Source organism: Watersipora subatra, chromosome 6, assembly GCF_963576615.1.
Source record: "Watersipora subatra chromosome 6, tzWatSuba1.1, whole genome shotgun sequence".
Classification (NCBI taxonomy): Eukaryota; Metazoa; Bryozoa; class Gymnolaemata; order Cheilostomatida; family Watersiporidae; genus Watersipora; species Watersipora subatra.
This window is the reverse complement of record NC_088713.1, coordinates 35294013-35319711: the sequence shown is the minus strand read 5'-3', so window position 1 is coordinate 35319711 and position 25699 is coordinate 35294013. Positions and strand designations below refer to the sequence as shown.

General features: G+C 36.8%; 1 non-coding gene across 1 annotated transcript; it reads right to left on the bottom strand.

Moving 5' to 3' along the window:
* Positions 1–24242: 24242 nt before the first annotated feature.
* Trnaa-agc (transfer RNA alanine (anticodon AGC)) lies at positions 24243–24315 on the bottom strand. Its single transcript has one exon. It is a non-coding gene; the product is annotated as a tRNA-Ala (tRNA).
* Between the last annotated feature and the right edge of the window lie 1384 nt (positions 24316–25699).

The following is a 25699-nucleotide window of genomic DNA, read 5'->3' as shown; positions in this document are numbered from 1 at the left end:
GGCTTAACTCAAAGCCCCGGCGATGTTTTTAAAAAAGTTTGGAACTCAGCTACATTTATGACTCTGCCTAGCAACTAGTTTTTAATTTGAGGTAGTAGTTATTCTCCCTAAGGTTAAAAATAAAACCAATTATTCTTGGACTTTAATAATTCGCAGAATTGACAGTATGCGAATTCACGAATTATTAAATCTATCAAATAAGTTCATCCTGTAGGGTAAAATAAATCTTGTTGAGATTTCCCACAGGATACTTTTTGTGTTGATGATTGTTCAAATTTTGTCAAGACTCTAGATTGATGCAATTCTGATTTCAGAATAATACTATATGTTAATGTACCTATGTATGTACATGGCAACTGTCAGTTGAGATTAATTATGCTGCGTAGTTGTCTTATCATGCCTGTGTGCAGCCTCTTCACTTGCATTTGGTACACTGTCCAAGTCGCAGCTCCATATAATAGGGCTGCTAAAGGTTGACTTGCTACAAAACTCACATAACAGTTATTTAGTATCAAAAGATTCACCATGTTTTACTCTGCTCTGATGTAGGTGCAAAATATGTGGAAATGTGATCACAAGCTCTTAAAAGCTCAAAAACGAACAGTTAATTGCCACCATCATGAAACCGCCGTGGATTGGAATCAATGTATTTCTCTGACGAACTCAAACGATTTTTCTATTGCCTTGACACGTGATGTTTTTACAAAAATTGAAAGGCCAATAAAAGACTCAATATAAAACTTCCTGTAGCATTATTTTTAGGACAAACAATTAGGGTCTTTACCAAAGAGCCCATATCAAAATAGATGCTCTCCAGTTTACAGTTTTGTTTCGGCTTGGTCTAATCATCATTGGTCATGTGACCAATGACTAAGGTTAGACTTCGAGCTAAGATTAAAAAATTAAACAAATTTTTTCCAGTTGATTTGAGGTATCAGTGCTTAAAGTGGCAGCATTACAATGATGATGAAATAGACGGGTAAGGACAATAGACATGGTTTTATTGAATGCGTGAAGTATATTTGTGAAAATATTTCGACAAATGAGGTTGCATGAAAGTGTAAACAGAAACCATCTTGATCAGCTACATCCCGTTTGAGCCGTTTTAGAAAGGAATTCTAATCTTCGGCAGTTTCATGATGGCAGGATTAACTGTTCATTTTTAAGCTTTTAAGAGCTTGTAATCACATTCCCACATATTTTGCACCTGCAACACAGCAGAGTAAAACATGGTGAATCTTTTGATACCAAATAACTGTAATGTGAATTTTGTTGCAAGTAAACCTTTAAGTAGAATTCGGATACTGCTCTTACAAATCAATCTATATGAAGTTACATGTCTTCTGCCAAGTAGGCAATCAGAGCGCTGTCATTCGCAGACAACATCTCCCTAAAAAATAACCTGGTTGTGCTGGGGTTTTAATTTGAATGGAGAGACTCCAAAGATATTTATTTGCTGCTGTTTTTAAAATCAACTTCATGCATAGCACCAAGATATAATGAAAAAATGGTTCACGTGGAAACAGCCTTGCTTGACACCACTTTCTACGATAAACTTTTCTAATGCATGAATCACCTAACTCCTTGAGCCTTTATTCCATCAATCAAGAATATTTTCAGGTTTAGCATTTTGTTATTGCAGACTAACGGCTTCAGAACTATGCAGAGACCTTGGCTCGAGACCTCAGATCTTGGTGAAGCTAATAAAAACAGCATACAAAGGCATGTTTGGTTCTCGACATTTGTTCTGTACTTGAAAAAGGCTAAACACCATATATATTCTATTAAGCCCCTTGCAAAATTCACACTGTGTCTTACACAGTAAATTTATTGATACCACTGTATTAAGTACTAAATGAGGCATAATCTTCCAGCAATTGAAAGAACAAAGATGCCTCAATAGTTTCCACAATCCTTACAATTTCTTTTCTCTGATATGGGGGTGATGTTAGCATCTTTCGAATTCGGTAACATTTTCTCCTCCCATATATGTCTAGTCAGTTTAAATAGTGACTGTGGTAGCTGCTGTTTTTCATATTGTCATACCTCTGCCGACATTTGAAATCATTAAGGTCTTTCATATTTTTGTTATAGAAACTGCAGTAATGATTTCCATTTTGCCAGGTGATTTATCCAGACAGCTCATGATTGGTTTCTGCATGAAGCAATCTAAAGCTCACTGCTCTGCCATTCTTGGGGCATTTAGGAGCTGGTTGAACTGCTTGACAAAATTATCTAAAATTTGATTCGCATCCTGTAGGGCTGTTTCTTCTATGAATGATTTTATAGCTGAACTGTTGCTCTTTTCTGTAGGCCATATACTTTTTTAAGACCATGGTAAAATTTCTTTATGTTGTTGCGATTGGTATTAGACTGTAAACCTCTTGATTTTTTCCCACCAGTGTTGCTCCAGTTCTGTGCTGTATTCCTGAAATTTGTTCCTCAAAGCTGAATGTTTTGCTTTGTTCGCTCTAGTGCAATGTGACAGATACTGACTTTGCTCGATATTTCTCTTTTCAAGTGGTTGGTTTAGCTTTACATCATTGTCTTTAAACCAATCTTGATGTTTCATGGATAGTATGTTCAGTACTTCATATTCCGTGTTAAAAGTCAAACTCTTTAAAGTCTCCCATCACTCAGTGATCTTTTCTATTACCTTCGCCTCATTTAACTTTTCATTTGTTTCCTCCTTTAGGCATTCTCAAATCTTTTTGTCTTTTAGATTTACAATATTTAGCTTCTTTAGTGGTTCCAAACAAGTCTTCCCATGTTTTTTTTAACAGATTATGGTGTGGTCTGTATTGCAATCTGTCTCTCTGTAAATACGGGCAACCAAAACATCTCTCCAGTCCACTTGATTTGTAATCACATAATCTAGTGTGTGCCAAAGCTTGGACTTTAGATATATATATATATATATATACCCATGTGGTCTTATGGTGATTCTTGTGCTTGAATATGGCATTGAAAAGTACACTGTTAGAGTTACATTTTTGTAGACCTTGATAGTCAATTATCAATTTTTTCCAACCCTCATGACCACATCCAACTCGTTCAGCAGTCGTTTGCAATGAGCAGCTTATCTGTGCCTGAGATGTTTTTCATACCGCCTCAAAGCTAGTGGTAAAAATCAATTTTGGCCCTGTCAGAATTTGTCATAGTGGTACACTGAACGCTAATGATAGACAAGTATGCGTTCTTTTTAGTGGCTAGCACTGAGTCATGGCCCTTGCGCCCACTGTGATTGAGTCTTGGTCCATTTTTGACCACGTATTTTCGGAAGGTAAAAGCCAACTTCCGCCTCTCTTCATTTTTGCTCTTTTCTGTCATTCCAATAGAATGTGTAGCCACGGTCTGTCAAATTTCTTGAGAGCAGTAGATCAGTCTTGCAGAGTCCTACAATATAATTCCTTGAGAGCAGTAGATCAGTCTTGCAGAGTCTTACAATATCATTCCTTGAGAGCAGTAGATCAGTCTTGCAGAGTGTTACAATATCATTCCTTGAGAGCAGTAGATCGGTCTTGCAGAGTCTTACAATATTATTCTTTGAGAGTAGTAGATCAGTCTTGCAGAGTCTTACAATATCATTCCTTGAGAGCAGTAGATCAGTTTTGCAGAGTCTTACAATACCATTCCTTGAGAGCAGTAGATCATTCTTGCAGAATGTTACAATATCATTCATTGAGAGCAGTAGATCAGTCTTGCAGAGTCTTACAATATCATTCCATGAGAGCAGTAGATCAGTCTTGCAGAGTCTTACAATATTATTTGGTATCTTTAAACTTTTTTACTACGAGTGGCAAAAAAACCTATAAAACCATAAACACATAGAACCATACATACATAAAACTAGGTACATGGAGAACTATAAACACATAAATTCATAGAAACACGTAACTACAAATAAACACACATAACTATAATAGACATATGCACATAGAACTATAGCCATATAAACATATGGGACCATAAACACATATATTTTATCAACGTATATAACCAGTACACAAATTGCCAAGTTTTAAGTTCGAGATAAATGATTGTTGATACCGGGTCGGAACAAATTAACCCTAACAAAAAAGACAAAGAAGCATTATGCTGCATATACTTAGGTCCCAGAATATTTTTTTAACAGGGGCATCGTAATATGTGGACGCAATGCTAAAAGAATTAACGTGTGCGTACGGTATAGTATATAATAACAAATTAGATCATTACGCCTTGTATGGCTCAGTAGTAGAGCACCTGGGTTTTAAACTTGCGGTAGCAAGCTCTGTGAGTTCAAATCCATCAAATTGCGCAATTTCAATTCCAAGATTTTGATGACTATAGCTAAAAAATCACAATGATGAGCAAATAGATGTACAGCCAACCTTGAGAATCATTAATATAGATACAACTACATAAGATATATATTTAAACAAGCTTAAATTACATAAATTCATTGGGCAAAAATAACCTCGCCAATGGCAACTACATTACCTCTTACTGTATATAAGCTGTTTAATCTTGTACCAGTGTGTAGCATAAGAGATGTTTTTCAACTATCTGTTTTAACTATACTTCAAGGTTTTGAATATTTCAATTATGAATTGACTGAGCTCACACAGAAATAAACAAACTGCTTCCTTTAAAAGTTACAATCGTAAATGTAGTATATGTTGAACAAAAATAAATTTTCTGCGCAAGAACCTTTTTATTACCCATGCAACGGCAGGTATTTAGCTAGCATATAATAATATTATTGATTGTAATGTATTATATAATATATGATTGTAACTATATTCATATTCCAAGTACTAATGCTAGAACCTTTTGGTTTGAAAAATATGAAACACTAGTATTTTATAGCACTATAAAAGGATGAAATTACTAAAAAAACAAATGAATAAAAGCTAAATTGTATAAAAACCTGTATAAAATAAAATGTATTGTTAATTTACAACGGGTAATTATATTACTAAGTAACATAACAACATAGTTGTTACATAGTTGTTATGTAGTTGTCACATAGTTGTTAAATAGTTGTTACATAGCTGCTATATATAGTTTTTACCTAGTTTTTGCATATTTAACATAGTTACATAGCTGCCCATTTGTTATTTTGTTAACTATAAGATAAGATGGTTACATTTTATGAAACTATGTAAGTGTGATAGATTTACTAAGCTGAGCTGCTTTAATTGCCATAAGCATTCAGCTATTCTCAGATTAGCCCTATAATTTAAAAGTCAGCTTTCGTGGAAAGCCCGTTGATTAACACTCAGCCTTTGCTATATAAGCAAAGGCTGAGTGTTGATCAGTGTTAAAATGTGAAACAAAGTGCACAGAGTTAGCGATACAGAGTACAAACGAATGAACTAAAGACTGAGAGTTACGTTCTTAATCTGCATTAAGAACAGTGCGGTAACATTAACTTACCTTTGTGCAGCTTTGTATATCTTTGGTAACATATATATTGCTTAAAATTCTTACATTTACAAGTGTAACTGTTTTGAGTATTTATTATTTAACTCATTTCAGCATTACGCTTGATTGTAGTGAATTGTATCTAATTGTTCTATCTTCTCATTTTTATAGAGCTTGTGTGAATAAAAGCCATTATTCACCAGACACTTTGTTTGCAACAATTACAGTTGTGCATGAGAGCTATTACTCATTCGGTATAAGACAACTTGTACGCAGAACCCACTTGCTAGTGGCTAGTCAGCGCTGACTTCCACAACATTGGTGGCAGCAGTGGGATATCTGTAATCCTGTTGCTACTGAAAGTTTAGCTGTACGCACAATCTACTGATTGTTGAACAGCTCTCTGGAAAGAGATGGCTCAAGGCGGAGACTCCAGAATGTTTACTAATCCATTTCTGCCAATAAGTAAGCCATTCTTAGACGCGCCTAATCCATTTACTGATACTGATGAGAAACAGCCAAAGCAAGTCATGCACTCTGATACATCCGTACACATTGATGAGACGACCTTCATTGACGATATGTACCGGAAATATGTGTTGGAACTGCAGGACAGACAGGCTGCCAGCAGTCACATATCTTCTTCAGCAGCAGAAGGACTCCACAATTTGGCACATCCCACTGTTTCCACTCCCCGACCAACGAAGCGGCTACAGTCAACCAAGTTGGTTGAGCCTACTTCAAAGAAGGCTGAGGTTCCTAACTCTACACTCAGTGGTCGAGTGGATCTCAGGTTACCACACTTATTTATACAACAATTTACTGAATTTTGTGACGTAAGCCAATGGAATGACCGAGTCGCACTAATACAACTAAGACCCTGCTTAGAGCAAACAGCCAAAGACTGTGGATGAGCTGAAACGGTTGCTGAAGTAAATAGAAAGCTGCTACAGATGTTTGGACTGTCTGCATCCGAAGCAAGAGAACAGCTGCACTATTTACACCAATGAGCAGGAGAAAATTACCTATCGTTGGGTAACAGTAGAGAGGCTGTCGAAGTTAGCCTATGGTGATCTTGGGTGTGCTGTCGAGAATGAGATGGCCTTAGAACACTTCCAGCAAGCCATGGATGACCCTGCACTTCGGCAGCACCTGCTGCTGATCAAGGCTTCAAATCTGGAGGAGGCCATTACTGCAGCAAAACATTATGAAATAGCTGGGCGTCAACCAGTACAGCCCTCAAGAACTAGAAATTCTCAAAGAGTTACCCAAATAGATAATCCAAGCGGTACTAGTGGCAAAGCTGCAGAAGACAACTCTGAAACGGATCTGACTGAGGCTCTATTCTCCATGTCATTAGAACTGGAAAAACAGACAAAGCTGATAAAAGATCAGTTTGCCCAGATTGCTGCTCTAGAGCAAAGAAGTGTTGACACAACCAATGTCAAGTCACATAGAGCCAGACATTGCTTCATATGTGGAGACTCTTCCCATCTGATGCGGAGTTGCACAGTACGGATGAGAAGACCACCACCATTCACAAACCCTAATCAGGAAAAATAGCAAGATTCACTTTTAATATTACGGGTAAAGTGGGTGGATCGGTGTCAGATACCCGTTACGGAATGCCAAGTAAGCAGGGCAGGAGAGAAACAAGGGCGAGCCAAGCAGACAGTCCTGGTTAGTTGTCACAATTGAAACCAATCATTAAGAAACCTGATTTGCTTTCCTTGCTTCTTCATTGCTCTGGAGATACTGTGAACCCTCCGGTAGGTCAATCTAATTGCAGTACTAGGGTTGATGCAGAGCATCCTTGTGTAAATTTTGCAGCCACTGCTTCTGCACTCTATATTCCAGGAAAAGTTGAGGGCTGTTCAGTACACTATTTAGTAGACGGTGGATGTACCCTCAACTTGCTGGCAAGGAGAATGTTTGATAGGCTGCTACGGAAGTTTTTTGGTGGATTGCTAGCATTTGAACACACTACAGGCACTCTGGCAGATAGATCTGGTTTGAAATTTTATGGACAGATAAAATTAGCTGGCAGATTAAGGTCAGAACCAATCGAATTAGACTTTGTTGTTGCAGATATTGAACCAGATGCTATACTTGGAATGCCCTTTTTAGTAAGCCATAATTGCTTAGTTGTTTAGACTCTACTGTGATGATGAATGGTAAACACCATAGATGCACCAACCAGCGTGGTATAGATTTTGTTAGTAGGGTGCAGGTAATCGCTAATGAATCTAGTCCCGCTAGATCTGAACAGTTGGTCCGGTGTTGATTGTTAAATAACATTTGTACCCAGGTTGGCATAGTAGAAGACAGAGGGGTTGCGGCTAACCAGGGCATTGCTATTGCTGCTAGTGTGAGTACATGGAGTGAGGAAAGGGAAATTTTTTGTTAGATGCATTAATCCTGCAATGCAAGTATGTCACCTTAATGCTGGATCTATTATAGGACAGTGTGTCAGCTTGGAGAAGGGACAGATTGTCAATTCATCTGTTCATATGATGGATGGGAACCACAGGAAGCGGGTCTCAGATGAAAATATCCCTGCTATTTCATCTCACTTGGAGAACCTATATGAAGTGGCAATTAAGGCATGTTCTCAGCTTTCGCAACGCAAAGCGATTGTCAAGTTGTTGCTTAGCTTCAGTGATGTCTTTTCAAAAGGTGACTCTGATCAAGGACTGACTTCTTAGATGAAACATTCTATCCCTGTTAAGGCAATGTCAAAACCAATTAAACAGGCTCCAAGACGTTTAGGGGTGGAGAAAGAAGCCGAGGTCAGCAAGCAAGTTCACGAGTTGTCAAAGCAAGGTCTTATTGAGCCTGCATATAGATCATGGAGCTCTCCTGTTGTACTCGTGAAAAAGAAAGATGGCAGCTGGAGGTTTTGCATTGACTATCGCAGATTAAATGCTATTACAGTTCATGATGCTCACCCCCTGCCTCATATAGATGAAAGTCTGAAGGCCTTGGCTGGCAGCAAACTCTTCTCCACACTGGATCTCATGAGTGGCTATTGGCAAATTCCACTAGATGAAGATGCTAAAGATAAGTCGGCATTTTGCACTAGAGAAGGCCTGTGGAGATGGAAAGTTTTGCCATTTGGTTTGACGGCATTTCAACGAATGATGGAGCAAGTGTTAGATGGACTGCATTGGAAGACTTTGCTGCTATATCTAGACGATGTTATAGTCATGGGTAACAGCTTCGAAGAACATTACCTCAACCTTGAAGAGGTCCTATCTCGGCTTCGATCGGCCAAGCTCAAGCTTAAGCCATTCAAATGCCTTCTCTTTCAAGAAGAAGTGGCATATTTGGGACATATAGTTAGTAGTAATGGTGTAGCAACTGATCCAAAAAAAATATCTGCTGTTGCTACTTGGCCATCTCCGAAGAATGTGACCGAGCTACAATCTTTTCTTGGAACTGTTGGTTACTATCGTCAGTATGTCCAAGACTTTGCCAACAAAGCCCGACCACTGACAAAGCTAACCAGTAAAACAGCCAAGTTCGAATGGACTGAGGAGTGCCATGCAGCTTTTAACATACTGAAGCAGTCGCTACTGACGGCCCCAGTTCTGGGTTATCCAAACCCGGCCCTTGATTATATCCTGGGCACAGTTGCTTCTCTTAATGGGGTTGGTGCAGTTTTGTCTCAAATCCAAGATGGCCAGGAACGGGTAATATCCTATTATAGTCGTGCTTTGTCACGTGCTCAGCAAAACTATTGTGTGACTAGAAGAGAACTGTTAGCTGTTGTTAAAGCTGTTGCTCATTTTCGTCCATATTTGTATGGTAAAGAGTTCAAAATTCGTACTGATCATGCTTCACTTTTATGGTTATGCAGGAGGACTACACCTTCTGCCCAAGTTGCAAGATGGTTAGAGATCTTGAGCAAATTCACCTTTGCCATAGAGCATCGACCAGGGAGCAAACATAGGAATGCTGATAGGTTATCAAGGAGGCCATGCCACGACTGCACCAAACGCGACAGAGTCACCAAACAATGTGGAGGACCAAGCATGGGCCAAAGTCGACATGAACTATCAAAACGGGCACAAAATGAAAACCCTGTGTGTACTACGATTGCTGGAAAAAAGTTGATTGCACAAGAGTGTGCCGATGACTTATTGGATGAAAACCGCATTCATGAAGTGGTTGGTACAGACTGTAAAGCATCAGCTAGGAGTGGACCAGAGTCCTCACAAGCTGCCAGCTTAATCGTAACTAACGGTGATGGTTGTTGCATGGTAGAAGATTCTAGCACTAGTGATGACTGCCAGAATGATGAAGAGCAGACAACTTTAGATTATTCTTCCAATCAACAAGGGGTTGCAACCAACCTTCACCAACACCACAGTCGGATACACCTAGCTCTGATGGACTGTGTCAGGCTCAGTTGCTCCCAAGTGATATTGCGACTATCTACAATGCTGCCAAGAATCAACAATCTCTGGATTCGGCTATAGTCAACCTTGGCAGTACAGAATTACGAAAGCTTACCACCATGCTCTCTTTAATGCGAATAAGAGAGGATCAAGTGCTGGTAACTCGTATACTTGTTGGGAAAAGATTTTGGGAGGTGATACGTTGTCCTATGAACATGCGGAAGCAGGTGGTGTGAAACACACATACCCTTTCTCATGCCGAGATAATGAAGACCCTCCAGAGACTTAGACTGACATGGTACTGGCCTGGAATGACGTCTGATGTTCGACGTATAGTAAACAGCTGCGAAATATGCCAGCGAGCTAAGTCTGGAGGGTTGCATCATTCTTCAAGTTATAGACCTCTCTGGGTTGGCCATCCTTGGCAAAAAGGTTGCGATTGACTTAGTTGGACCGCTGCCTTTGACCCCTCGAAGAAAGAGATGGATTTTAGTGTCGACAGATCATTTCACCGGTTGGCAGGATGCTGTACCTCTACCTGATGCTACAGCTCCTATAATTGCTGAAGCTTTAGATAGCCGCATCTTTTGCTACTTCGGATTACCCGAAGAGCTCCATTGTGACCGAGGAACACAGTTCGAAGGTGACCTTATGGCAGAATTTTGCGCCATGTTGAGAATCACTAAAACTTGGACAACTGCCTATCATCCCCAATCTAACGGGGTGGTGGAACGTGGAAATAGAACCTTGGGCGATTCCCTTCGCTGTCTTCTACTTAGTCAGATGGAAGCGCAAGAAAACTGGGACATTGTGTTACGACAGATCATGAAGGCCTTTCGGGCAACCCCACATGCAGCAACAGAAGAAACTGCAAACTATTTAATGCTAGGACGGGAATGTAGGCTACCTGACTAGCTAATAGGTGGGACACATGATGTCGATGAAACTACACGAAGTGAATACGCCTCCCATATGCAAGACCAGTTAGATACAGCTTACCAGTTGATTCCCACTCAACAAACGCTACCTCCTAGATTACCTGAACAGGAGGAGGCAATCTTCAAAGAAGGAGATCTGGTGTTAATGCAAAACATATGGAGACGTAAAGGGATTCACCCAAAATTACTACCCAAGTTTAATGGGCCATTTGTTGTAAAGAAGGTCTTTGACAACGGCACTTACAAAGTCACTGGTCAAGGAACCATCAATGAATGCCGTCTCAAGCTGTTCACGCCGGCATCTGATCCAGCTGGACAACTGAGAAGCCCAAGGCCCAGCTCGGATGTTGACCAGTCAAGGAATGATTCTCCCAGTGATATAGAAGAGCATATCAGGCCTGAAGAGAATCCAGCATCACCAGATGCTGCACTCGATCAGCATTTTGATGATCTCAACATGTCCTGGGAAGAACAAGTTTCGCTTCCTGAAAGGCCAAGGCGAGCCTTGAGAAAACCTCCTTGGTTGAAGGATCATGTGTTATATTGAGCTTGGAGGCCTTAAAAAAAGATATTGGTATGTCCGAAACACCAAGTTTGGAAACTCACTTGGGGAGTCTCGGATGCTTTTATCTACGGTCTCTAGCCTTGCTATAGCATCAACCATCACTCAAAACATTCAACTCACTCGAACCAGCTGTATTATTAGGACAGCTAAGCATTGTAACCTAAGGTTACAACAGGGTTGTCAACATTGGAGCTGGATCCCTAATCCATCCTTTATCGACGCTTGTAAGCCAATATTAAAATACTGGCACTGCATATAGGGGTGGAGAATGTGATGGATTTACTAAGCTGAGCTGCTTTAATTACCATAAGCATTCAGCTATTCTCAGATTAGCCCTATAATTTAAAAGCCAGCTTGGGTGGAAAGCCCGTTGATTGACACTCAGCCTTTGCTATATAAGCAAAGGTGCTTCAGTGTTAAGACGGAAAACAAAGAGCACAGAGCTAGCGATAGCGATACAGAGTACAAACGAATGAACTAAAGACTGAGAGTTACGTTCTTAATCTGCATTAAGAACAGTTTGGTAACATTAACATACCTTTGTGCAGCTTTGTATATCTTTGGTAACATATATATTGCTTAACATTCTTACATTTACAAGTGTAACTGTTTTGAGTATTTATTATTGTAACTCATTTCAGCATTACACTTGATTGTAGTGAATTGTATCTAATTGTTCTATCTTCTCATGTTTATAGAGCTTGTGTGAATAAAAGCCATTATCCACCAGACACTTTGTTTGCAACAATTACAGTTGTGCATGAGAGCTATTACTCATTCGGTGTAAGACAACTTGTACGCAGAACCCATTTGCTAGTGGCTAGTCAGCGCTGACTTCCACGACATAAGCAACAAAGTAAGAAAAAACTAAATGATCTATATAAAATCTATTGGTAAAAAAGTAATATTTGGTAAGAAGATGTTTAGTACTTCCTGCGCTTAACTGTAGAATGGGAACAGTATTGATAAATTAGTGATGAATGGGTTTGGAGATGATAAAATTGTGAGAGAATTTATTTTAATTTTTACTGAATATTCACTGAAAACATTTTCTTTTTATTTATAAGTTTATACATGTAAATGAAATATTGGATAATTTTTAAAATTATTGAAATAGCTGACATTTATTAATTCCTAGTTTTGATTTTCAAATATTTATTAATTTATAGAGTTGAATTGAAATATTTCATTTTGTTGAATACTAGTGTAAAAAAAAAATTAATCGAGGCGTATATTTGACATGTTCAAACATTTGGAAAATTTTTTTGGAAATTTTCCACATCAAGGTGTTGCTAGTAGGGTTTTTGTTGTTCTACGGATAATTATTTCAACAAAAGGTAAAGCTGAAAGTTTTATATAATTTTAGTGACACAGACATAGGCGAAGCCCACTTCTCTAAAATACCAACTTATGATCATAATTTGTCGTCAGGCTTTTGTTAACACGCTGTTCCTTGCATAAACATTTACAATTAGTTGCAAAAAAATAAAATATTTAAAACATGAAACCACAAATTTGTAATTTTTTATTTTGTCAAGTCTAACTTGTCCAAGCTGGAAGTTTCTAACTTATAGGCTATGGTTGTTGATATGGCTGATGATATGGAAACTAGTTTTGAATCTAGTGAAACCTCAAGTTCTGGTTCCAGTGAAGATTCTGATGTTGGCGGTGTGAGGAAGACATTTGAGACCATGACTGAAGTAGAACTACAGGTCATAAGTAATGCTAGGAATGGCGCAGTCTATACTATAGCAGTAATGAATGAAAACGACAAAGAAATAATTCTATTTGTCGTTTGTAACTTCTTCCAAAATAAAATGAGAGTGTATGATCTTGAAGGAAAAGAACTGTTAATGGCGGATTCAGTGGTCTTTACTGAAAAAACGACTGTAAGGTTTAACAGTGAGGATATTGGAGAGTTGTGCCATGTGGATAATATAACCAAAGACATGTTTCTTGTTACTATGGGAGATCATTCCAGTCGACTTTGCGCTACTTTGCCTTCTTTAAGTAGTATAAAAATGAAACAGCGTGTTACGGACAGCTTAATATTTCGAATTGATGAAGATGATCCATATGGGTCTGTTGATATTCAATACCCAGGATTAAAGTCCATATTACTTTTAGGAAAGTTACGACTTAATGAAAAAAAGCTAGTACTTGTATACGCTTGTCAGCTTTCTCTCACTGAATATCGAATACATAAACTTACTTTCCCAGAAGTGTCTATCTCTGTTATCAAGCCAGGATGCCAGCGATGCGCAAAAAGTGATGCCCCTACTTTTCAAACGTATGTACCAAATTGGTATGCTAGCCTTCCCTCCAGCTTCATGATACGAGGAGCTGGACTGAACAGTGGAGACAAATCCTACTACTATGACTTAATTAATCTAGACACAAGTATAACTGACTTTACTTTGCAGCTGGGATACACACCTAATAATGAAAGAAAGCTAATTTTAGTTGACAGCACGGGGAGGGCGCGTTACTCCATCACTGACTTTGCTAGGAAATCAACATCACTTAAGGTTCTCTCTGAAAATGGTTACTTTGCTGGTGAATACAAAACTGATACCAAAAGCTTCTACGCACCTCCTGGTACACAAAAGCCTTATACAGTTCGGGAAGAAGAATTGAAGGATTCATATGATTGGAGATGGGGCAAAGCCACTAATTTCTATATTGAGCCTGACGTAGCCTTGGTTACTAGATATCACTGCGGGATGGCTGTCATATTTTTTCCAGAATACTTGCCTGACATGCACAAAATACTTGTTATGGCTTTTGCAATGAAAGCCTTTATTCATCATTACGAGTTTAACTCCACATTCTCTATGCCCATTATAAACTGTCTTCATAATGGACCTCAGCATGTAATTTGTGATAATTGTTTGATCTCAAACCGCTGATATGTTTTAGTAGTTTCACCTAAATGATTATAATAATATAAACTATAAACAATAAAAAATTTCTACTAAGCAACAAATATCCGTGGTAATTTATTTGTGCTATATCTTGCTTCATTACTCAAGTTTGTTCATACTTTCATACCTTCTTTTTTAAATTTGAGCAGTTGTTTTAATATTTCCTACACAATACTTTGTTTGGCTTTTGGATTGGTCAAATTTTGTCACTGCTTCAACTTAAATGTGATGAGATTGTGTATGAGTGTATGCACATATGTTACGGTATGTATGTAGGCATGTACTAATGTACAGTAAAACCTCCACAAATGCACCTGTATTTGAACGTCACCTCCATTTGACCAGCACAAGTTGAAAATTGAGTGCAGGGGCATTAAAATAGAGTTTTAGGGTACGTATATATGTACGTATATACGTACAATGTATATACATACACTTGTGCATAAAAATTGTGCTTACATGTGCGCTCATATATGTTGGTATGCGTATATGCATGTAAATATTTATGTAGCTATTTAAGTGTATTGTGGGCGCAAGCAAAATATATATGATGTATATATGATGGTCGGTGGTATATGGGAATGGCAATTGGCTTTGATCAAGAGAACAATGATGTTAATGTGTGATTCATGCACAAAGGCTCAACAAACAGTTTCACATGGCCAAAGCGAGATGACATCTGCTGGGTACCACAAGAGCATGTTCTATTAGCTGTGGCACCGCCATCTACCACCAACTCAGGCAAAACATATGCATTTGAAGCTACAACAATGGATAACATTTAGGAATGTAAGTTAAAAAATATTTCAAGGCTCATTACTATCACAATCACAATTAACAAGCACACAGCAAACTTGTACTTGATATGATAATAATCAGCTAAGTTAAAGCTTGACAAGGGGAAATAATCTCATTGAATTAAGGTGATTTACAGAAGTGTTTGGAGGGCATTTGGAACTCAATTTTAAGCATTTTACATTCTGAAACACAATTTTTTGATGGTTTTAATGAAATCTTCATATGTTAATTGGTGTAAAAACATGAAAAAAATGTGTGACTTTGTTGAAACCACAGGTTGACGTTGACCGCTACTTTTGCAGTATTTCGACCATGACATTAATCTTGTATGGCTTCTAGACGCTGACCCGGTGCAGCTACAGAGAAGATAAGACTAGTTTTGGATAGCTGAGGCCTGGAGGAACTTGGAAAATTTAACAGAAACAATGGCAAGTTATATGTCAGGGGTGATAATTGCTTTTGAATAGTTGCTAAAATAGCATTTCCGGTCATTTTTGGTTGGAGGTATCTCCCACATGATTCATCTGAAAGATTTCAAACCTATTTTTTGTGTAAATATAGAGATTTTGTGTGGACACAAAAAATATAGACCTTTCAATTGTGTATTCTTGAATTTATATGAGTCTAAAGTCAGCTAGATGTGCTATGCCCTCAAACTCTGGCAACAAATGTCAAAGTTCAAATCCTCATAGCGCCTGAGACTATGAGGTTTTTTCAGTTACACTTGGTAAGTTCTATGCCATAAATCAAAAACTGTAGAATGAGTTTATAACATCACACCTGCAATTTTGGGTAGTTGTAGCAGAAATAGTTTCGTTAGAGCAGTAGAAGCCATTAAAGGCTTTGCAAAACTTAACAAAGGCACCTTGGGGCTGATTCGAAAGGTGTCTGATTTTAGACGGCTTTTTGGCAACTCGACAATGTAAAACAGTTTAGAGTGTTTACCACAAAAGGGCTTCTGTCAAAACTAGCTATTTAAGTAGACATTACAGTATACAGAATGCTTATTATCTGGTCTTGTTTTCATTTCCATTTTTGTGCTAAACACACATAAGTTTAAGCTACACTTCTTAGTTATTGTCAACTATCACTGTTTTAATTCTATGGACAGTAATTGGTGTCTGCTGACTAATACTGACAACTTACTCAGCAACACTTTCCTGTCTGTAATGCGCTCTTAAAAGATTATTATGCTATAGAAAGCAAAATCTATTATCCATAATATTATTAACTTAAAGCTATACTTAAGCAAACTTTTTACACAAAATTGTCAGAAAGTTTCGGCAATTTTTATCACTGGCGATAGTTTTTGATGTTTGAGGTCATCTGACTGCCAAGATATTTCATGTTTAAAATTGATGAAATTTCATCACAATTAAAACACTCAGTTCAAGCAAAAGTGTGATTATGTCTGCAAGGAGACCAACAGAATAGAGACGAGTAATAATATTAGAACGCAATAATTGATATCAACGATAGCAACTAGAGATGTCACTTTGCACATTTTTTTTTCTCGTGTACAATTTTACAACAATAAGGTTTTGTCGATTTTTATCTTGAAGCATCGTGACAGTCAGATCACCTCAAACTTCAAAAACAATTACGAATGATCGAATATTACCGATACTTTCTAATAAAATCTACAAATTCCTTTAGAAGTTCATCTTAAAACTTGTTTTTAGAATAGTTCCACTGCAGGTAGTTCTACCGCAGGTAGTTCTACCGCAGGTAGTTCTACCGCAGGTAGTTCTACCGCAGGTAGTTCTACCGCAGGTAGTTCTACCGCAGGTAGTTCTACCGCAGGTAGTTCTACCGCAGGTAGTTCTACCGCAGGTAGTTCTACCGCAGGTAGTTCTACCGCAGGTAGTTCTACCGCAGGTAGTTCTACCGCAGGTAGTTCTACCGCAGGTAGTTCTACCGCAGGTAGTTCTACCGCAGGTAGTTCTACCGCAGGTAGTTCTACCGCAGGTAGTTCTACCGCAGGTAGTTCTACCGCAGGTAGTTCTACCGCAGGTAGTTCTACCGCAGGTAGTTCTACTGCAGGTAGTTGTATAAAGGGCCGACATTCACTCAGAAACCTGCTTAATTTATTGAGTTCCTTATTCTTTTGAAGTATATTTAGATTTTCTAACTGCGCATAATAAAATACTAAGATTTGGAGTTGCCCTCTTGATGCTGCTTTCAAAAATGTGACCAAACTATAGACATTATACTCGCAAAAGTGCGAGTATAATATCTATAGTTGCTAAGATACTGATAGAATAAAGACGCGTAACGTTGCAACTTGAACAGAATAGCTGATATCAAATATCGCGACAATAACAACTAGTTACGTCATTTGACACGTATTTTTCTTCCGAGCGTGTTCTTCTTATGATCGATGCAATTAGTCTGGTAACAACCAGTGCAGTAAAAATCAGTGATGGAGTAACCCACCCTCCCCGTGCTGTCAACCAATATTAACTTTGTTTCATTGACTTGATGTGTATCCCAGTTGCAATGTAAAGTCAGTTATACTCGTGTCTAAATTGATCAAATCATAGTACTCGGATTTGTCTCCCCTGTTCAGTTTAGCTCCTCGTATCATGAAGCTGGAGGGAAGGCTAGCATACCAATTTGGTACATACGTTTGAAATGTGGGGGCCATCATTTTTGGCACATTGCTCGCATCCTGGCTTGATAACAGAGATAGACACTTCTGGGAAAGTAAGTTTATGTATCTGATATTCGGTGAGTGAAAGCTGACAAGCGTATACAAGTACTAGTTCCTTTTCATCAAATTATAATCTCTCTAAGTATAATATTGATTTTAATCCTGGATATCTAATGTCAATAGTTCCACATGGATTGGCTGTTTCGTTAGCTACTGTAATCGGTGCCTAAAGGTTTACACTCTCTTTGCGAGACAAGAAAGCGTGAAAACGACTGGCGTTGTTTCCTAATGTTATGAGACACAAGCCGGCTGTCATACCTTTTTCATGGTGTGGCATGCCAATAATTTGACTGTCGCGACCTACTAGAGTTGTGTCAGTAAACGTCAACGATTTCGTCATTAACAGGTCTTTTCCTTCAAGATCATACACTCTCATTTTATTTTGGAAAAAGTTACAAACGATAAATAGAATTATTTCTTTGCCCTGTTCCGTCATTATTATGATATTATACATTACTTTAAAATATTCTGGCATTACCTGGTGAGATTGATAATCATTGACCTATTAACTATACAATATCGACACAATAACTATGGTGACGCAATCACTATGTTTCCATGATGCGCAGTACTTCGGAGTTGTGCTCTCTCCGAATCATGAAAACGGCGTCTTCGCACTGAAATCACTGCGCACAGATCAGTGCGAAGCCAGTGCAAATTTGCAGCAAGGAAACAGCCATTGCGTAGTGACTGCGCATAGCTCTCATGTCGTGGAGACAGATTCTTCAAGTGCCCTAAACTTCGCACAAAAGTTATCCCGCTTATCTTTTTTTTATCTTGATCGATTCCATGAATCCATCCAGCGATTCGATTTATACAATTCCTTTTCACCGGCTAATTTGCTGAAAACCACTCCGCAGCATGGAAACGTACAATCTCCTCGACTTCGGAGAGGGCTGCATCGAAGCACTGTGCATCATGGAAACAGTGAATGCCTGCCGCAACGCACCAAGGCCGTTATTCCTGTTCGCTCTAGTTACTGACCTGCATGAGTCACAATTTGAAACCTAGGCTGTAACCTGATTGGCTGTTTTCTATTTCAGCTTTTGCTTTACACTGCCTTGTACTACCTTTTGCTGCTCTGTCTGTAGCAGAGGTTCAAGCTGACAAGTGCTAATTACAAAGCTGAAAACTAACAAAATAACAACGCTTTATTGCCAGAAATAAAATGGTTTTGGATAAAATCGTAAAATACTGTTTTGTACATGACTCGAACTCTTGACGTTGAGCATATTAGACAGACACCCAATTGCACACAGTACTTTACTATCGTCCATTTCATTACGGAGCTAGTAGTAAGCCCAGTCAGATAGGCAGTAGGTAGATGTTTAAGAAATTGGTTCGCAGTAAAGTGATGGAGTTTAGAGACCAAATATTTTTAGCAACATGGCGGAAGACTTGAAGCATATGGTGTACACAAAGTAACAGATACACACACGCACGTACAAACGTACATAATGACAAAGTGCGCTTTGCTAGCACAGATTATACAAATATAATATATTACACTTTGTTACACTGTACTACACTATATTATAGTAGATTTGTTAATACCATATTACTGTATATTATATTGTATCGTGTTATATTATACCATGTTGTGTTACATATAGACATAGTATATATTATGTTGTATAGTATATGTAATACAAAAAACGTAATATAATCCAATTCAATGTTACGTTATTATATTAAGCAATATATTGCTACATTTCATTATACTATAAAATATATAGTATAATGAAATGTAATACAATTTATACTATTTAATATACATACATATATTATACTGTCGATATAATAAAATGTTTTTTATAAAGTATACAATAAAGAAGGATTATGACAGTTATTACTATATAATTTTTATAATAATAACTTATAAATTATTTATAACTAATTTTTAATATTAATTTATGAATAAAAATTTATAAATTAATAATAACTTCTCAATTATTAAAAACTATATAGTATTTAATAACCTTTATAAATGTAGCAAACTTAATCATTTAGGTAAGACTAATGAACTCACCTCAGTTTTATTACGAGTAAATCAGATTGAATATTTATTCATAAATAGCAGGACAGTCGATGCAAGCAAAGAGCGATTATCCGTTGTCTTCTGGAGCCAAATCAATTGATAAATAAAATTCTAGCATTTGTTGAATTATTCAAATTAAAACAATTTTCATTAAAAATCGCTTCCTATTCATGGTCTCAATATATTCCAACAATGCATACAGTATTAAAAGATTATTGTAAAAGTACTTGGAGTTGCATTTCATTGATATTTCAAATGTACACGTACAGCGGTGGATGAAACTAGCTGAATCTCTTCGTTAGAAAACTAAAATGCTAAGTTCATAGAATTTTAAAATTAAATAGCCATAAATCATGTATTAAATGAATCCCCATTTGGTTCTGATTGTAAACTAAATTATGTTTTTGGATGATTATGTAGGCTTAATTCTGAGTATTTCATTTTTAAAGTTTACAATCCGTAAAGACATGATCACACAATGTACATCTGTATCTGCTTATTTCAAGTCACATACATGTAATTTAATAAAAAATTTATAGCTGTTGACTGAATTCCCAACGGGTAGCAATGTTGTAAATGATAATTTTAGTTTTCCAACAAAAGATCTAATTTGCTCCACACACCACTGTACATGTACATTTGAAATGTCGATAAAAGACAACTCCAAGTATTTAAATTTGAAAAAGCTTGGCGTTGTCCGTCACAGATATTTCAAATGTGCAAAAAAGTCAGCCTTTCGATATAGGAGAAGTCACAAAAACTTTTCTCATTTCAATTTAGAAAAATTAAAACAAATAATGCTTATATTTACACAGGGATACAATACAATATATTTTGCCTAAGGATGTCAAATCTGGAATAGTAAAATAGAATAAATGTATGAACAATGTTTCAGCTCAGTTTTTGGACTTTGGCAGTGCAGGATAGAACAACTAACAAGTTAGTGCAAGAATGTTCTAGAATTATCTAGCTTTGTTTTTTGTCAGGCGAGGTAAGTTAACTCTCTCGGTGTTGACCGCCTTTCGTGTATCCACCGCAACCTGAAGATATCCTTATTCAAGCCCTCTCTAATCTGGCAGATCATACAGAGTACTGAGGCTAGGAATGCTATGAAGCACACACTAATGATAATTATAGTCAGTTGATCCATCTTTTCTGTAAGTAAAAACATAGAGCATGTAACTTTCAAATTTGAGAGCTGACAACTCTGAATTAGATTGTGTTGACTCACACTGCAAAAAGCAAAAACCAAGGAAACAATGGTGGACAATAGACTAAGTTATTTATTAAGTTATTTGTTTATTTATAAGTAAACACTTGGAAAAAATGATCATAGTACTTTGTTAAAAACATATGATGTATATACCATTGTTATTATAATAAGAGTCGTGTTCCTCTTTCTGTAGCAATGGTTGGAAGTTAAGAAAAAAGATTGCACCATATGAGATTTGAACCCACAACATCAGGTTGCACAATCCTGCACTCTCCCACCTGCGCAAAGCATTCATCACCCTTGCTTTAGAATAATTATGCGTATAGTTATTCTCTGTGTTTTCTTTGACACCTGAGGATCTCAGAAAAGACTGCTATAGTACAAATCTGGCGAAAGCTGGTTTGAGGTCGCAAAAAATATTGCATTGTATGGCACTTGAACTTGGAACATTTAGCTTGGTAGACTGACACACTAAAAGCTGCAACACCCCTTTACATATTGAAATATTTGTATGCATAGTTATTGCACCTGACAATCTCTCACAGCGTGCTAGACTGCCAGTATGCTAGCATACATGATATATGTTACTCTTATAAGAAGTTTGTACGTGTATATAGTACATGTACCTGTATATACCGTAGCACTTTGTACATGATACAACAATTTGTACATGTATATGGTTGAGTATAATAAAAATGGTGACACTATTATATACTAAACCCCATTTACATCAGCGAGTTGTCTGCAACTATAGCTTCTTCTTGTACATTACGGTTGCTAAAACAATGAAATACTAGTCCCGCAGCAACTGTCATGAAGTAAAATATAAATAGTGATTGGCCGATCTGCGACCGCCAATCACCATCACCGAAGTCGAGCGCTTTGCTCAGACTCCATTGACAGCTTTACTGTTTACCAACGTAACTGCATTGCTTCAGCGATGCCATTGGTTTACAGGGCACATAGTTGACAAATAATCATTGAGAGGGCAACTCCGACATATGACAATATAGTGTGAACCATATGAAACATAAGAATGTATACCAGTGAGAGAAAGAGCACCATTGTTTGTAATACTTAAATGATAATCAAGTAATAGAATTACAATATAATTTATTTACGATATATTAAAAATTAAATAATATTAAATGCTATACTTGTACTTTTGTAATACTTGAACAATAATTAAATAATATAATTACAATATAATTTCTTTACAATATAATAATAATTGACTAATATTAAATGTAATACTTATACCTTTGTAATACTTAAATTATAATTAATAATATAAATACACTATAATTTAACTACAATAAAATGAGAATTAAATAATATTAAATATGATTCTTGTACTTTGTAAAACTTGCAAGTTTATTTTGTTCTGATTGTAAACCAAACCGCTGTAAAATTATGTTTTTGATTGATTATGATTCTGAACATTTCGTCTTTAACGGTTGAAGCTTACAGATGTAAGCTGTAAAGATATGATCTATATATAATAAGCAAACACATTTGTGTTTGTCTATTTCAAGTCACATACATGTAACTTAACATATAATTTAAACCAGAATGTTTACAAATGTTGATACAGAGTGTTTACCAGTAAGAGAAATTGCGTCATTTTTGTATCACTTGCAAGTAAATTTAGGTTTAGTCCTGACCTGGTTATACTGTTTATGAAACTTTTTAAAAAATATTTTCCAGCAGTAGTACTTTTAAAAGATTACTTGGATAATTATTCCTCTATAATTTAAATTTGTCATCGACTCTTATGAAAATCACTATCTGAACAGTATTCTAAATGTTAGTAGTCTTATCCAGAGCATCAAAAAACTGCCCATAATGACCAACAAATGTCGGCACTTGTTTTTAAATATCTTCTGCAACTGTGCCCACCGGTCATGCCGATTAGTCTAATTCGAATTTGGTCACCAATAAAATCAATTTATCTAATATCGAATCATCTAATGGTACGACTAGTCCAACGACATGATTGATCTAAAACTATCTCATCAAAGTATGCGATTGTTTTAATTACTGTTAGGAGCAGTTTGTGCCAAAATGGAGTCTCCTGTGTGTGTGAAGCTGTGCAATCCAAAAGATGAATGAGAAGCTTGCTGCAAATGGCATCCGCTTATCGCCATTAGATAAGTAATAAAATCGTCAATAATAACCACTCTCGCTGTTACTGGTTAGTAGACTAGACGATATATTAGGACTAATTAGTTTCAGACTAAATGTGTTCAGACAAATTGGTCTATTACAGCAATGTGGACCAATCGGTATTACGACAACCGGCGTTAGGCCGATCGTACTAAACCTGAGCCGACGTGTCGAACAATAGCCCAATGTGACAGTGATAAGGCTTCTACTTTGGTTGTATCTTCAGGACTTACAACAATGGCAGCTTTAATAAACTCTGCTCATGCAAATGAATTGTTTTTGTTAACAATTTTATAAGTCAATACAAAGCTTGCATTCTTTTGCTAAGATGAGACGACTTCTCAAACACAGTCGGTTGTCGATAGAAACTTTTTACCAGGTTGGATACTTTCTTTTTTAGTTTTTGATTTAGAAAACTTTTCCATAGTTAGCGTGTTATTCATTGAATCATATAATATATAATTCCTAAATAATATAATTTTTATGTAATAAAAATACAAGTCCTAAATTATATTTTTTGAACAAGGCAACTTCGGTGGAGCAAATCAAATGTGTAGCTTCGCATTTGCTGCCAGTTAAGAAATACTTTTCCATCAATTCCGTGTTAAAAACTTGGCATTCATTTTCATGTTTTCACTTTCTGGAAGATATTTTTAGGCTAGTTTGTTCAATAATTAAAGTAAGGCTTAAATATTAAACACTTTATAAAGAATTCAATCAGCTTTTCAAAGTTATTTTATAACTTTCTCTTAAAGGGCAATACAATGTTATTTATTATACATTGATCAGAATATGGGATCAAATTGAGATTATTGATTAGGATAATTTTGTGATTATATTGATTATTGATTCATCATAATATGAATATTGTTGTAGCTAGTAACTCTTATGGCATTCAAACATTTGGTATTATTATATATATTATATATTGTCATATATTATTATATGACATTATTATTATAATTATAGATAGATAATATGAATAAGATATGATAGATATTACAAAGAGATAGTATCCATCTGCGCATATATAAGTAGATTTTGTCCATTTGGTCTACAGATAATGAAATAAAATATATGGAAGTGCCGGGTATCGATCCCGGTGCCTCTCACATGCTAAGCGAGCGCTCTACCATTTGAGCTACACCCCCTACTGGACATTAGATGCAAACCTCATAGTATATTGACTGAATACAATTTCACCTACATCTCCAGCTGATGTTTCCCATTATAACTGTAGGATATGTATGTCCTCTTGTTGTTCTTAAATCTAGCATGTTGGCCATTTTTGTGTTGTGAGAGATCGGCATGTGTAATAATTAAATGCACAGTTATTCCAGAGTGCCGCAAGGTGCGCGATTGGTGCATTGATTGGCACGTAGGCCCACCAAGCTAAATATTTGAGTTCAATTATCGTGTGAAGTTTTTTTTTTCCTAACGGTCTAAGCGTGACTTGGATGAACAAACACAGCTCTTATTATAGTAAAGACTGTTTACTATTTATTCGTACAAAAACAGAAACAATCAAGAATTATAATCGTAACGTTAAAATAAACATCATAGTTTTTAGTAGAGCGAAAATACTTTTGGGTTCCCGTACTTGGACGGTAAAAATTTGGAAAAATTTGACAAAAGGTCTAAACTAACAGTCTTATGATAAAAATGTTTGGGGTCGCAAATCATGTACGCATGCGGCTAGCGGGCTGTAGTGTTCCTACCCCTACTCTATAGCATTCACTAACTTTCTCATAACTAATAGCTTACTTTCCTTACCTGTTTGTTGGTCGAGTTACTATCCGTCTAACTTATCTTCTATGCCATTCTTGAATGTCTAACTCTCTCCTTTTGCAAGATTACAAGGAAATGCCTGAGGCATAAGCAGAGGCGCTCGTGAGCGAGTAATTACCAATTCAGAGCCTTACTAATAACACTCAGTTTCTATTGTTACATGTTTCATTAATAATGTAGTTTAGAGGTGCTGCCTTTTTATTGAAGTAGGTAGCACTAATTAACACCTGATTCTACTTCCGTCTGATTGAATGAATCGAGATCATTAACCGATTAAAATCTCTCTTAGCCAATAAGCTTCTATTAATAGGTGTCTAGTCATCCTATTGGCTGAGGTTATTACGTATAACTCCTCCAATAAGTAACAGAGCTCGTGCCTGGGCAGCTGAACATACACAGACACCTAGTTTTGTAACAAAATAGAAACCACCTGCTTGCGTTTGCCAAATCTTTGTGTCACAATCTTTCAAAAAACATTAAGTACAAAATATTTGTTTTCATGGCAAATATTTGGCTATCAAAAACATTTTCTGGTATAGATAGGCATGACTAAACCAATTAGAAATAATCTGGGTCAGCAGTTATGTAACTTATTTAATTTATCATCTAATTTAATATATTAGACTTAGTCAAATAAACATGTATTTATATGCATTGTATATTTATATAGGGTGTCAAGGTGGCCTAGTGGTAGCGCCCTTCAGTCAGCCATGAGGTTGATGGTTCGAGCCTTGCTTAATGCCGATC